General features: G+C 40.4%; 1 non-coding gene across 1 annotated transcript; it reads left to right on the top strand.

Annotated features, from left to right (window-relative positions):
- The first annotated feature begins 11,074 nt into the window (after window positions 1-11,074).
- Window positions 11,075-11,181, top strand: LOC120272785. Its single transcript, XR_005540321.1, has one exon. It is a non-coding gene; the product is annotated as a small nucleolar RNA R71 (small nucleolar RNA).
- Window positions 11,182-14,982: the final 3,801 nt, after the last annotated feature.

Genomic DNA, 14,982 nt, shown 5'->3' with positions numbered 1-14,982 from the left:
TTAGTTATCCCAATAACAACTATTGCATCTGAATCGTCCTTTTCTATTGGTGCTCGTGTGCTCAACAAATATAGAAGTTGTACCCATTCTAAAAAAAGTACAGGCTCTCATTTGCACCCGTAATTGTTTGCATGGTTATAACATTGGTAATTTACAAGCTATTAATTTAAATTGTTTATTTAGTTGAAATCTTGAAATATTTGTTTATTTTAAATTTAGTTTTAGACTAATTTCATATTTGGGGGGTTTATGTAGATAATGAAGATGAAGTAAACACTAAACCAACTACATCCAGTGAGGGTTTAAACATTCTTGAACTTATCGATGAACATAGAATGGAAGGAGGAGATGGAGAAGAGGAAAATTTGAATGATTTAATTAATGGTTGATGAATTTTAAATTTGTAATGAACTCTATTATTGTATGTCTTAAGACTTAAGACTCAAGAAGGAGAGAGACATGAAGAATTATGAAATATATTTTTTGTCTTATGGTTGAAAGACTATTTCATTATTGATGGGAAGATGATTTTTGTTGGAATTTTAGAAGTTCATTTTGCTTAAAAATAGGAAGAAGGTGGTTGATTTCCATTATCAACTAGAAATTTAACTTGGCATGTGGATGGAATTAATGTTGCTTTTAAATTTTTAATGGATGATAAATGAGGATAAATGTTTTAGGTGCTTTATGTAGTGTCATGGTATTGCTATTTCTCTTATCTATGGTTGTTGATTTCAAAATTTTTGAATGTTGGGTTAATTGGTTAATTTGGTTGGATATGTTGTTATTTATTTATTTTATTTTTTTTTAATTTGTGGTTTATTATAACCTTATATGTAAAATATTTTTTGAAATATGTCTTTTGTATTATGTTTTGTGCTTTAATAAATATCTTTTGGTTAGGTTTGGGTTAAAAAAAATAATCAATATATAAAGTATATAATTTTTAATTGTTTTATATTTTTAGTGCGCTGACCCGCTTAACCCGTAAACCAATGGTGGGTTGGGTCGGGTTGGCATTTTACTAACCCACCAAATGGTGGGCCGACCTGACCCACCCCGCCCAATGGCGGGTTTTGGCAGCCCGCAGGCCGACCCGCCCCGCCGACTGGTTTTGATAGCTCTACTTACAGCTTAGTCCTTACGCCCATAAGCAGCGCGTAAGTAGTCGAGAATAAATATAACTTATGAGGATTTCTAAGGCATTTTTTATTCTATCTTTCTATTCTTTTGGGGGTGATTCTTGGAGGCGAGGTTGAGGAAGAAAATGGCCGAATCTCCAGCACCTTAGGTAAGATTTGGATAGGGATTTGGCCCGGCATTCAAGGGGATTGAAGGTCATAGCCATCGTTCTCATCTTGGCGGTGTGCATGGAAGCTACCACAATGACTCCCATCTTAGGGTTCAACAATGGGGTTTTCATGGATCTTACATTTACTCCTATTCTTTGTATCTTTAATGCTTACCCTCCATTAATGGAGGGATAATTTGTAGATGTTTAGGTGTAGTTGAACTCTAGGGTTTATTATTATTACTTTGGTTGGATCTTTGATGCTTTAATTGATTTCGTAGTTGCAATCATATCTATTCGAATCTAATTGCGTGTTTGAATGCTTGGTTGCTAATGAGGAGAAATCCCTAGCTATTATGTTTGATGTGCTATGTGATGAATAGGAATACCCACCTAGCGTAGACATGGCGTGATTAGATGGAATAGTGAGTAAGCCTGGGTATAGGGTACTTTGGAGACTCCGTCTCCCTCAATTCTCCTGAGTGAGTTATTGATAATTTTCATGCTTTTTGCAATCATGTGGAGTGGATTTTTAGAGAAATCACATTTCTGCTCTGTATTCTGATTATGGGCAATCTCTCTCTCTTTGGGGGAGATTGTCTACTTGAGAGATTGCCATTAGGTCACAGTGAGGTTTCATAGAGTGTTAATGCAATTGTGTGGATGTCTGTATCAACTCTGCACCTATTTAGTTACTCTTTACCTGAGAAATCAGGGTTTAGTATAATTCTAGAAACCTCTCGTTTCAAATAGGATTAAATATTTAGATGACCATTGTCCTGTACTTAATAACCCTAGAGGGATAATATGCCCACACATCGCTTTCTTCCTTGATTTCCCCCTATTATTTCATGTATTTTTTGTTTTCTTTTTCTCTTGTTCACACACATGTACTTCACTATTCAAGCTATTTTTTTATCTAGAGTTATTACTAGTACTCACTTTCTTCCCCGTGGATTGACACTTTGCATTTATGAACACTTTACGTGATCGGCACATACACTTGCATCCCTATCATGTTTTGGTGCCGTTGCCGGGGAAGATTAGTGATATTAGGAACACTTGAATACCTGCCACTTTGACCATTTCTTTGTTTTCTTATTTTTTTATATATTTTTTCCTTTTTTATTAATTTCTAATTTCTTTTTTTTATTTCATTGTATGCTACCGAAGGGCAAGGCACCAAGACTGGCAGAAGGTGAGAGCTGTGTAGAGAGAGTGATTTAAACCAGATTAAGAACAACCTTACTGAACAAGATAGGATATTTGACAGAGAGTGTTGAGAGAGAGCAACTGGACACTATGCCTGATCAAGGGAACCAGCATAGGACCTTTTTAGACTATGCTCGCCCCATTCTTGGCATTTTTCAGTCAAGTATTATGCGCCCACCAGTTACAGTAAACAACTTTGAGCTTAAACTTGCATTTGTATAGATGGTTCAGAATTCAGTATAGTCATATTGGGGGATTCCTCAATATTTGAAAATTGAATATAACTGGATTATTTTGAATTACTTTTCTTTACCTAAAATATTAGTTCCATGGATTACCAGATGAGAATCCCAATAGTCATATTGGGGGATTCCTCGAGGTATGTGACGTGCTTAAGATGAACAATGTTTTTAACGACGCCATTAGACTCCGCTTGTTTCCATTTTCACTGAAAGGAAGAGCTAAATAGTGGTCATAGGCTCTTCCTCGAGCATCTATTACAACTTGGGAACAACTTGTTAAAGCATTCTTGGCTCGTTATTTCCCTCCAGGTAGAACGACCAAGTTGCTTGGAGAGATTACAGCATATGTACTGTTGGACACTAAATCATTATTTGAGGTATGGGAGAGATTTAAAGATTTGTTAAGAAAATGTCCGCATTATAACCTCCCCAATGGATGGTAGTTCAAATTTTCCATCAGGGTCTCAATCAGAGTACATGACAGCTCATTGATACTGCAGCAAAGGGATCACTTGGTAGTAAGATGCCAGAGACGGCCAAAGAGTTAATTGAAGAAATAACCACAAACAATTATTAGTGGAATTCAAGAGGTAAATTTGTTACCAAGCCAGCTGGGATGATTGAGGTCAGTGAGGTTACATCATTAGCAGCCCAGGTAAAGGCATTAAGCAGGAAGATTGATAGTTTGCCTACTCAAAAATCAACTACGGTCATGGTTTGTGATAATTGTGGGGGAGGACACGCTCTCTCGGATTGTTCCATCATAGGGGCGGTGCATGTACCTATCGAACAAGTGGATTTCATCAGTAATGCCCTCATATAGCAAGGGAATCCATACAATGACATGTACAACCGTAGATGGATGAATTATCCCAATTTTTCTTAAGGAGGTTAAGGACAGTAGCTGACACACCCCTTTGCGTGTGTACCGCAAGTGCACAGGTTGTTGAAGTAATAAAAGTACCCTGGTGAGTGGGTATTCGTATCCACAGGGAATAGTGATCAGAAACACAAGAATTACTATTTAACTATGGTGAAGATGAATCAATAGTGGTGCGAACAATATCAATGTGAAAAGAAAAGAAATAAAGAAAACAAGAAAGATAGACGCAATAAAATGAGAGGAAAGGAAATCGATTGAAAGTGGGCACTCAGACATTGCTCACCCTAGGACTATTGCTTCAAGTGCAAGAAATATAATTATTTTTCCCAACTGATGTCTAATGAGTTGTGGAAATCCTTAAACACACGGTCCCAAACATAAGGTCAACCGTGACTAATCCTACACTATGCCCCGTCAGAGAAATCACTAAATCTTAACACCTCACACTGTAAAAGGTTGCTTAAAGCTCTAAGGACTCCAAGTGATAAACCCTATTCCCTAATCTAGATCTAACCCTTTAGTCTAGGCGAAATACCCTTAGTCTCAATTAAGCCTCAACACTAAGGATTACTGCAATGCTTCATTCTGTCGCTTGCGCAACTAAGTCCCAACGGAATTCCTCTCTTAGCATTTTACTCTATTATGACAGTAAAGAACTCTTGGAATACGGAGGTAGGATAAATCACACCGGAAGGAAAAGGGGACGTTCCTCTACCTCTCGACCTACCCTCTCCAATCTAGCTTTGTCTAACCCTCATGGTGTGTCACCCATCCATAAGGATTACCAAGATGGATTCTCAACCCTAGTGTCACTCTAAGTGAAAATCACTTCAATGAGCATTCAAGATTTGAACTCAATTAGAACATCAATTAGAGAAAACATAATAAAAGGTCAATAAAACAAAATTATCCTAGGGTTTACAAGTCCAAGCACCCACTAGGGGTTTAGCTCTCCATGGAGGAAGATACAATCAATAATGAAATGGAATGTAAAAATATGCAATCCATAAGTAAAACCCCCTTGTAGTCCGTATCGATGGTCTTATGGAGTAGCCTTGTCTTCTCCAAGGGTTCCCTCGTCAAGACTAGGGCATACCTCACTGAATCGATGCCGAAGAAAGCTCCCCCAATAACTATCTTCTGAAAGAACGCGATGTTGAAGGCCATAGAACCACTCCAAAAACCTTGGCAAAGCCTCTCCAAACCCTAGCTGTGAGTGCCTCCGAAGTTGGGGAAAAGATGGGTAAAAGATCCTTCAAAATGGCTGAAATCATGACTTAAATAGGCATGAAATCGGGCATCCACACGAGCGTGTGGAATTTCCATACGCCTGTGTGAATCTCCAGGAAACTGATTTTCTGTGGTCTGTGAACAGTAACTACTACAGTACTTTGCTATAGTGAACTGCTACTGTAGTCCACCAAAATACTCCCGAATCCACACTTTTCATCGAGACCACATGAATAGGCACACATCCATGCGATAGATCACGTTGCGTCTTTAATAAACGTCACAATGATGAAGGTCTTGCTAGTGTTGCAGAAGTCGAAACATGTGAATGTAACTGCCTTTGTGCCCCTCCAAACCATGTATTTGTTTGAGTACAATGGAGGTTGGCACGCAATCATGTGTCTTTGAGCACAACTTGTGTCTTCGCATTTGTTCACTCCAAGATTCCATCAACAAAGTTCGCCCACGATTACTTTTGGCTCTTTTCTTCCACTATTGTCTCCAAAACCCTATATGAACAAAAGAAGACTAATACACATGCATAAGTGATAAAATCTGAGAAAAGTGATACTCAATGTAAGAGCATAATACTTTGTAATAGTATTACACACGCACTTATCAAACTCTGCCACACTTAAGCTTTTACTTTCCCTCAAGCAAAATAAAACATTAAACCACATAAGAAGGAAAAATGAAAGTGCTTTGCCTTAGGTTTGCCAAAAGTATGCAAGGGAAGCATTCTAAAAGTAAGGGAAAATTTCAACATCGAATAATAAAAATCAATGCTTTAGCTAAAAACTCGAATAAAAAATGACAACAAACCCAAAATCGTGTAAGTGTGTGAAACTCATTCAAGTCAACCCAACGTGTACTCCTCAAAGATCTAAGTGCAAGGGACTTATTTATATACAAAAAGAACGGAGAAGATAGTAGCTTCACACATCCTCTAAGGTAGCCCTTTCCGAAGTGGCCGCTAAGGTGGCTTTTACACTTTCGAGGTGGTAGCTCTTTCTACCGTGGTAGTAGCTTTAACTCATCCCATGAGATAGCTCATTCTCTTATTAGGGCATAACTAGTATCCGACTTATGAGAATAGCTTCATACTTCATAAGTGATAGCTCTTTCCACCCCCAATGAACAAACAAACATAACTATTCTTTTTTTCCCATTCATTCAACTTTTTTCAAAGAAACTAAAGTAAGAAACAAACTAAAACTAGTCCCTTAAATGTTGAACTTGAGTTTCCACAAGGTTTAATGAATGAGCAGTGTAACAAAGTGTCAATCGGGCAAAAAATCCTAAAAATTTAAGTAAAACTAGAGCATGAGAACATTCAATATTAAAAATTCTCCTAAACTTAAGAATACAATCATTGCAACTAAGGTGAACCGCCATTAACTACATGAGCATGTACAATAAAAGCATAAGTATAGAACATATATAATGTGAACTCCCCCAGCCCCACATTTAAGATGTACATTGCCCTCAATGTACGCATGCAAGCTCAATAAATGATAAAACAATCAAAAACATATGTGGAGGTGGACAATTGAAACAATACTCCCATGAACTCCTAATGGTACGTTTGATGGAGCTATAATCATTGAGAGTTGAGTTCCAATGGGTTGTGGAGCACACACGGTCATGTGAATGTCACATTGACCGTGTCCATAACTATTCCTCAAATTCCAGACTTATAAGACCATCTGCACGTAAACACAAAGGGGTTCAGTGAAACTCAACAAAAATAAAATAAAGTCGAGTATATAAAGATATGAAATGAAATACAATTGAAGCAACTGAATATAAAAGATAAACTCAGAAGGAAGATCCTTTCTGAGTGATACAAGTCCAAAATATAATGTTGAAATAAAATACAAAAAATAAGAACAAAGAAAAGTAAAGACGCATCAAGCGTTGGTGTTATCTGCTATCTCGGCTGCTGCTGCTTGTGAGGAAAATGATGTTGGTGGATCAACTGGTGCTGCTGGAACCGGTGATGGTGGTGGTGGTGATGCCTGAAGGGTCATGGGTCTCATCACGAATGGGAAGGTCGCGTCTCGCTCTAGAATCTGCTGTAGGATGTCAAGACGCGCCATAACCTCTGTGTGGCTCGAGTCTTGTATCACACAAACCTCAGCAATCTTGGGCTGTAGCATCCCTACAGCAATCTCGAGCCTCTCAAAGCGATCATAGGCTCGAGATGGGGAGAACATGTGCACTGGAGGTGGCTCCTTTGCTGCAGGTGGTGCCTTTGTCTCCATCTGCTCCTCCTGTGGCTCAGAAACAGGCTGAGACCCCTCGGCAGCATCATTACCTTCCTCGGCTATCTTAGGAGTGGACGTAGCCAAGACAAACACTCCAGGCCTGTGTCTGCGCATCATCCCCATGAGTCTCATCGTTTCTAGGCCTAGAAGGGAGGGAATGATTGTCTTCTCAGCCCCACAAATAGCGTCCAACAAACCCATGCCCGTGATGAGCCTGGTAATGTATGGGCCTGAGAAAATCACCCCCACTCTGACATACTGGCCTGGTGGCGCAGATACTCGGCCAATATATGCCCCATATGAATCGGCTGATGCTGCACCATCGAATACAGATATAATAGCTCTTGCTAGGACTCTGGTGCTGTCACCACGGCCATTAATCGACATGCTCAAAATGGCGTGAAGGTAATGATATGCAAGTCAGGAAAGGCACGTGGCCTTGGACACCCCCGGCTTATACTATCCCTGGCCGCATAACGTGTTGTATGCTCTCTGAGGAGTTAAGCTACCTGGATAATCAGTCGGTGGTCGATCGTACTCCTCAGTGTCTGTAAAATCCTCATCATACAATCCTAGTCAGATTGAAAACTATGTGACGCTCATACTGTAGTGATGTCTGAATGTTCTGAACTGTATGGCAATTGACAAAAGCTCCTCAATCTCATTAGCCAAATCATCTCCCTACTATATCTCTCTCAATGTACTCATATCTGGAAATTGGGACTGCCCGAACTTTAGCTTCTACAACCGCTCAAATTGGACTCGGTGCTCAGGAATAGCAAACCCCATACTCTCCTGCTCAAGGGATGGCTCGCGTGGACGCTTGCCGACCTGCTTCTTTAATCTGGGAGCCATATCTGTAAGAATTAAAAATAAAATTAGTCAAATAAACTCAAGATTCAATACTGCAGAAATTCTCACGACCATGTGAAAATTTCACATGCCCGTGTGAATCCATGGGACATGAAAGCCGCACTGACACTATGCACAAAACCTTAAAAAAAAACATCTAAAATACGTTTCTAAACTCATTCTAAAGCATGCACCAACCATTTAACATGTAAATAAAGCAACATTTACCAGATTTAGACCAAATAAATTAAGATTGGTGAAGAAAAGAGGAAACGAGGGCTTACCGACAAGATGAGGATGAAAACCTAGAAAACGGTCAGAAAACTCGAATGAAATCCTTCTAAATTGACGGTAAGAAGTCGGGAGAGTGAACGATGTGTTCTTTGAGTGTTTGGGAATGCGAAAATGAAAAGGAACGAGGGGTTTATAAAGAAAAGTCGCGGCCTATTGAGTTCTATACATCCATAAGGGAGCTTCACAGGGGCAGACACACGCCCTTGTGTGCTCTCTGGATAGCACATCTTGCCTTTGAATGCATCCACATGGGTGTGTGGAAATTCCCCACGCCCGTGTGCCCGACCCACAGGGGCACCCACACGCCCCTGTGCCTTCTCTGTCCAACCAAGAATTCGACTAAGTGTTCCACACGCCCCTGTGGAAATTCCACACGGGCGTGTGGATCTTCACAGGGGTACTCACAGGGGCACTCACACGCCCCTCTGTCTTCTCGGGATGGAGGAGAACTCTCTACAGAGAAACACACACCTGTGTTTAAATTACCTACGGGCGTGTGACCGTCACAAGGTTGTTCACAAGGGCAGACACACGCCCCTGTCCCTGTGTCTTCTTGGGATAAGCTCTAAACAGAAACATACGGCCGTGTGTCTTCTCTGGATGACTTGGAAAAAAATTACAGACTCTGAAGAAAATTTCTGCACACTCATACAAACACAGAGCCTGCTTATACTATGAAAAATTAACTAGAGAATCATGAAAAACGCGCTCAAATGACCAAGAAACTTCGCCAATCACAATTAAGCACACGAAAACACCAATGATCCACAAGAAAAACACAACAATAGCATGTAACAATTAAGACACCAACACTCAAATCCTTATTCATGTAAATACTAAACTAAGCCCTAGAAAAATAGTAAAGACTTGGGTTGCCTCCCAAGAAGAGCTTGTTTAACGTCACTAAGCTTGACGTACCTCTTCTTACCTTATGGGGGCTCATAATTAAAGGTTTTTCTCTTACCAACAACCTGAAAGCATGATGAACATAATCTTTTTAAGGTAGAGGGGGAGTTATCGAGTTTGTTACCACACAAGGGTCTGTCACCCTTACTCCGTTCTTGCACATCCCCATTAACCTTGTTACGGTTCTTGTGACATCTCCTTGCTCACTTTATCTTTTGGACCATCCTTTTTATGATCCCCGGGTGGGTTGCAACTTGTCCTCTAGACCAAGCATCAAAACTTCTTCATTCTCCACCTCTTGATCTAGCAATCCCTCATATGGGTCCGAACACATCATTTCCTACACATATTCATCAATTATCTCATCCGTAGTGTCAAGAAAGTAAAGAGTATCATCAAAATCAAGAGAATATCGCATAGCTTTGGAGAGGCGGTATGTCAACTTGTCATCAAGAACTCATAAAGTCAACTTTCCGCCATCCATGTCAATAAGAGCCATAGAAGTGCGCAAGAATAGCCTCCCAAGTATCAGTGGAACATCGACATCCTCATCAACATCCAACACTACAAAGTCTATAGGAAATATGTACTTGTCAACTTTCACAAGTGCGTCTTCAAAGATGCCCCTCAGATGCCTAACTATTTGGTCCGCCAATTGAAGTGTCATCTGAGTGGGTCTAGGCTCTCCTAAGCCTTGCTTTTGGAAGAAAGTATAAGGTATGACGTTGATGCTAGCCCCTAAATCAGCCAACGCCTTTTCTTCACCCAAATTACCAATGTTGCATGGAATGATAAAGCTTTCGGGGTCCTTCTTCTTGTTAGGCAAATTCTTTTGCAACACCGCCGGATATGAAGCATCTAGAATCATAGATGCACTCTCCTCCAACTTCCTCTTGTTGGTCAAGATGTCCTTAAGAAACTTTGCATAACGAGGCATTTGAGACAATGCCTCTACAAATGGAATTTTGATGTGCAACTTCTTGAATAGACCCAAGAACTTCTTATATTGATCATCATTTTGGTCATTATTCAACCTTGAAGGGTAAGGGATTCTTGGCTTATAAGGTGGGGGTGCTTCAACATTGGTCTTCTTACTCGGGAGCCTACCCTCAACTTCACGACCACTTCTCAAAGTGATCGCCTTCACATGTTCTCTTGGGTTTGTCTCCGTGTTTCTAGGCAAACTCCCTTGAGGTTTTTCTGAGAGTGACTTCACAATTTGGCCCACTTGGTTCTCCAAGTTGTGCAATGATGCGGTGTGGTTGCGAAGTGTGGCCTCAACAGACTGAAATCTTGTATCCGACGATTGAATGAACTTGGTCAAGGCCTTCTCTAGGTTGGTCATTCGGTTTTTAACCCTGAAACTCGATATTCTCTATGTTCGGGGCTTATTGTTGTTGTTGGAAACCCAGTGGTTCCATATTCTTCTGTTGTCCTTGATTACTCCAAGAAAGGTTCGGGTGGCTCCTCCACCCCGGATTATAGGTGTTGCTATATGGATTTCCTTGGCCTCTCATTACATTACCCACAAAACCCATTTGTTCCATCGAGGATGTACCACCAATAGAATCCGGGAAATCTGACAGAGTATGTCCTCCCCCACACCCAGTGCAACTCGTCACGGTCGCCAATCTAGGAAAAGTTAGAGTGTCTAACTTCTTGCTCAATGACTCAACCTGGGCCGCCAATAAGGTAACTGTATCAATGTTATGAAGTCCGGCTACCTTCTTTCTGTCCCTTGTATTCCACTGATAACTATTCCTAGCCATTTCTTCAATGAGATATCGGGCTTTTTCAGGGGTCTTCTCCCTAAGGTACCTCCTGCTGTAACATCAAGTAACTGCTTCGTGCTTGGTACAACCTACTATAGAAAGTCTGAATAATCATCCACTCGCGGAACCCATGTTGAGGACATTTACGCAGGAGCTCCTTGAACATATCCCATGTCTCAAATAGAGACTACAATTTTGTTTGCACAAAAGAGGAAATTTCATTCCTACGATTCACTGATTTTCTGGGAGGAAAATAGCGGGGAAGAAAAGCTTCTACCATCTCCTCCTATTTAGTGATCGATGCTCTAGGTAATGAATGTAGCCATTGCTTTGCTCTCTCTTTTAAGGAAAATGGGAAGGCCCTCAACTTGATAGCATCATCCGTAACACCATTAATCTTAAGCATGTCGCACACCTCCAAGAAGTTTTCTATGTGATTGTTTGGATCCTTATCGGCCAAACCATTAAACTGTGCTGACTGTTGTAACATCTAGATGAAGCCTGGCTTGAGCTCAAAATTCTGAGCCGTGATTAGTGGCCGCACAATAGTAGATTACGTGCCAAGAACTGTGGGTCTGGCATAATAAGAGAGTGTCCTCTGTTGCTTATTCTGTTCTACCATGTTATCGAACCCTTCACCTTCTATCTCAGCTTGATTAGACTGTTCTTGCAAAGGTTCTTTTCCCCTTCTATGAATTCTTCGTTCAATGTCTGGATTTCCTTCAACCAATGTCGAATGGTTTTCTCGGGTCATAACCTGAAGCTGCAACCAAAGAAAAGAAAACATATCAGAACAATGAAGAATAAGAAAGTGAGACATAGAACAAGTGATGAATAAGTAAAATAGCAAAGTGCAAAGTAGTTTCAAAACACCTATTCTCTGGCAATGGCGCCAAAAACTTGACACACCCCTTTGCATGTGTACCGCAAGTGCATGAGTTCTTAAAGTAATAAAAGTGCCCTGGTAAGTGGGTATTTGTATCCACAGGGAATAGTGATCAGAAACACAATAATTGCTATTTAACGATGGTGAAGATGAATCAATAGTGGTGCGAACAATATCAATGTTAAAAGAAAAGAAATAAAGAAAACAAGAAAGAGAGACTCAATAAAATGAGAGGAATGAAATTGATACAAAGTAGGGCACCCGGACATTGCTCAACTTTGGACTATTGCTTCAAGTGCAAGACCAATCATTATGTTTCCCAACTGATGTCTAATGAGTCATGGAACCTTAAACACATGGTCCCAAATCTAAGGTCAACCATGACTAATCCTACACTATGCCCTGGCGGAGAAATCGCTCAATCTTAACAACTCACACTGTGAAAGGCTGCTTAAAGCTCTAGGGACTCCAAGTGATAAACCCTATTCCCTAATCTAGATCTAAACCTTTGGTCTAGGCGAAAGACCCCTAGTCTCCATTAAGCCCCAGCACTAAGGATTACTGCAACGCTTCACTCTGTCGCTTGCGTAACTAAGCCCCAGTGGAGTTTCTCTCTTAGCACTTCACTCTATTATGACTGCAAAGAACTCTTGGAACACAGAGGTAGGATAAATCACATCAGAAGGGAAAGGGGATGTTCCACTACCTCTCGACCTACCCTCTTAACCCTCTCTAATCTAGATTTGTCTAACCCTCATGGTGTATCACCCATCCACAAGGATTACCAAGATGGATTCTCAACCCTAGTGTCATTCTAAGGGAAAATCACTTCAATGAACATTGAAGATTTGAACTCAATTAGAACATTAATTAGAGAAAACATAATAAAATGTCAATGAAACAAAATCATCCTAGAGTTTACAAGTCCAAGTACCCAATAGGGCTTTAGCTCTCCATGGAGCAAGATACAATCAATAATGAAATCAAATATAAAAAAATGCAATTCATAAGTAAAACCCCCTTGTAGTCTGTATCGATGGTCTTGTGGAGTAGCCTCATCTTCTCCAAGGGTTCCCTCGTCAAGCCTAGGGCACACCTTACCGAATCAATGCCGACGAAAGCTCCCCCAATAACTATATTCTGAAGGAACGCGGTGTTGAAGGCCGTAGAATTACACCAAAAACCTTGCCAAAGCCTCTCCAAACCCTAGCCGCGAGTGGCTCCAAAGTTGGGGAAAAGATAGTTAAAAGATCCTTCAAAATGACTAAAATCATGACTTAAATAGGGATGGAATCGGGCATCCATACGGCCGTGTAGAATTTCTACACGGCCGTGTGAATCTCCAGGAAACTGATTTTCTGCGATCTATGAACAGTATTCGTTACAGTAATTTGCTACAATACTTTACTACAATAAACTGGTACAACACTCCGCCAAAATACTCCCGAATCCACACTTTTCATCGAGGCCACATGAACGAGCACACATCTATGCAGTAGATCGCGTTGCGTCTTCAATAAACGTCACAATGATGAAGGTCTTGTAGTGTCGCAGAAGTCGGAATAAGTGAATGTGACTGCCTTTGTGCCCCTCCAAACCATGTATTTGCTTGAGCACAATGGAGGTTGGCACACAATCACGTATCTTTGAGCACAACTTGTGTCTTCGCATTTGTTCACTCCAAAATTCCATCAACAAAGTGCATTCACAATCTACTTTGGCTCCTTTTTCCACTATTGTATCCACAACCCTATATGCACAAAAGAACACAAATACACATGCATAAGTGATAAAAACTGAGAAACGTAATGCTCAATGTAAGAACAGAATACTTCATATTACTGTTACACAAGTACTTATCAACAGCAGAATTCTACGCCTAGGTTTTCTCCTCATCAGCAGACTGATAAAAGACTCACATTGGATGAGGTGCGTACTCGGTTTATTCAAAGTATGAATATCAAGTTCAAACAATTAAACAACATGTTTCAATGCATAAAGGCATCATTGAGAAACCAACAGGCTTCTCTTCAAAATTTGGAAAACCAAGTGGAGCATATTACCAAATTGTTGTCTGAGAAACATCAAGGAAGTCTACCGAGTAACACTGAAGCCAACCATCATGAGAATCTCAAAGCAATCACTCTTTATAGTTGTAAAGAGTTGTTGATGGGTAGTGAGAAGGTGATGGAGAAGAAAAAAGAGCCAAAAATTGAACTGGTTGAGAGTTTGACAAAGGAAAGTGAACCTACTCTGATTATTGAGAAGAGAATGCCACCTCTAGTGAAGAAGAATGTTCCCCACCTCCCCTATCCCTCAAGGATGACGAATGATTACTGACGAACAATTCAAGAGATTTCTGGACTTCTTGAGGCAATTGCACATCAATATACCATTTGTGGAAGCTTTGTCTCAAATGCCAAAATACACTAAGTTTCTCAAGGATCTATTAATAAACAAGCGGAAACTTGAGGAGGTGCCGATGGTGACATTGAGCGAAGGGAGTTCGCCATTGTTTTAAAACCAGCTACCGAGGAAGCAAATAAATCCAAGGAGTTTTACTATTTCTTGTAATATTGGTGATTTGATTAATGAAAAAACCATAGATGATCTAGGTTCTAGCATTAATGTAAAGCCATACACCATGTATAGGAAACTTGGACTATGTGACCTTAATTTGACTAGGATGACATTACAACTAGTGGGCTGCTCCATTAGACATCCTAAGGGAATCATAGAAGGCGTTTGGTTAAGGTTGACAAGTTCATTTTTCTGGTAGATTTTGTTATTCTAGATGTAGACGAGGATGTTGAAGTGCCCCTCATTCTTAGTAGGCCATTCCTAGCCACCTCCCAAGCCCTTATTGACATTAGTAATGGTAAAATAATACTTAGGGTTGGGGGATGATGAAGTTATTTTTGTTCTATCCGATGCAATGAAACATCCCTCTACTTTTGATGATACATGCTACTACATTTATGGAACTAACTCACTTGTGGATGAATGTGTGCAGGAGACATTTCATAAAGAGCCTTTCGAGGAGTCATTGGATGACCCTCACATTGAAGAGACAACCTCGTTGCTTACACCTACCATTATTGAGGAGAGCACGTGAAAGAAGCAATGGCGTGAGGTCAGTTCCCCCAA

Source organism: Dioscorea cayenensis, chromosome 11, assembly GCF_009730915.1.
Source record: "Dioscorea cayenensis subsp. rotundata cultivar TDr96_F1 chromosome 11, TDr96_F1_v2_PseudoChromosome.rev07_lg8_w22 25.fasta, whole genome shotgun sequence".
Taxonomy (NCBI): Eukaryota; Viridiplantae; Streptophyta; class Magnoliopsida; order Dioscoreales; family Dioscoreaceae; genus Dioscorea; species Dioscorea cayenensis.
Note: the sequence above shows the minus strand (reverse complement) of the source record. Positions and strands in the feature narration are given on the sequence as shown.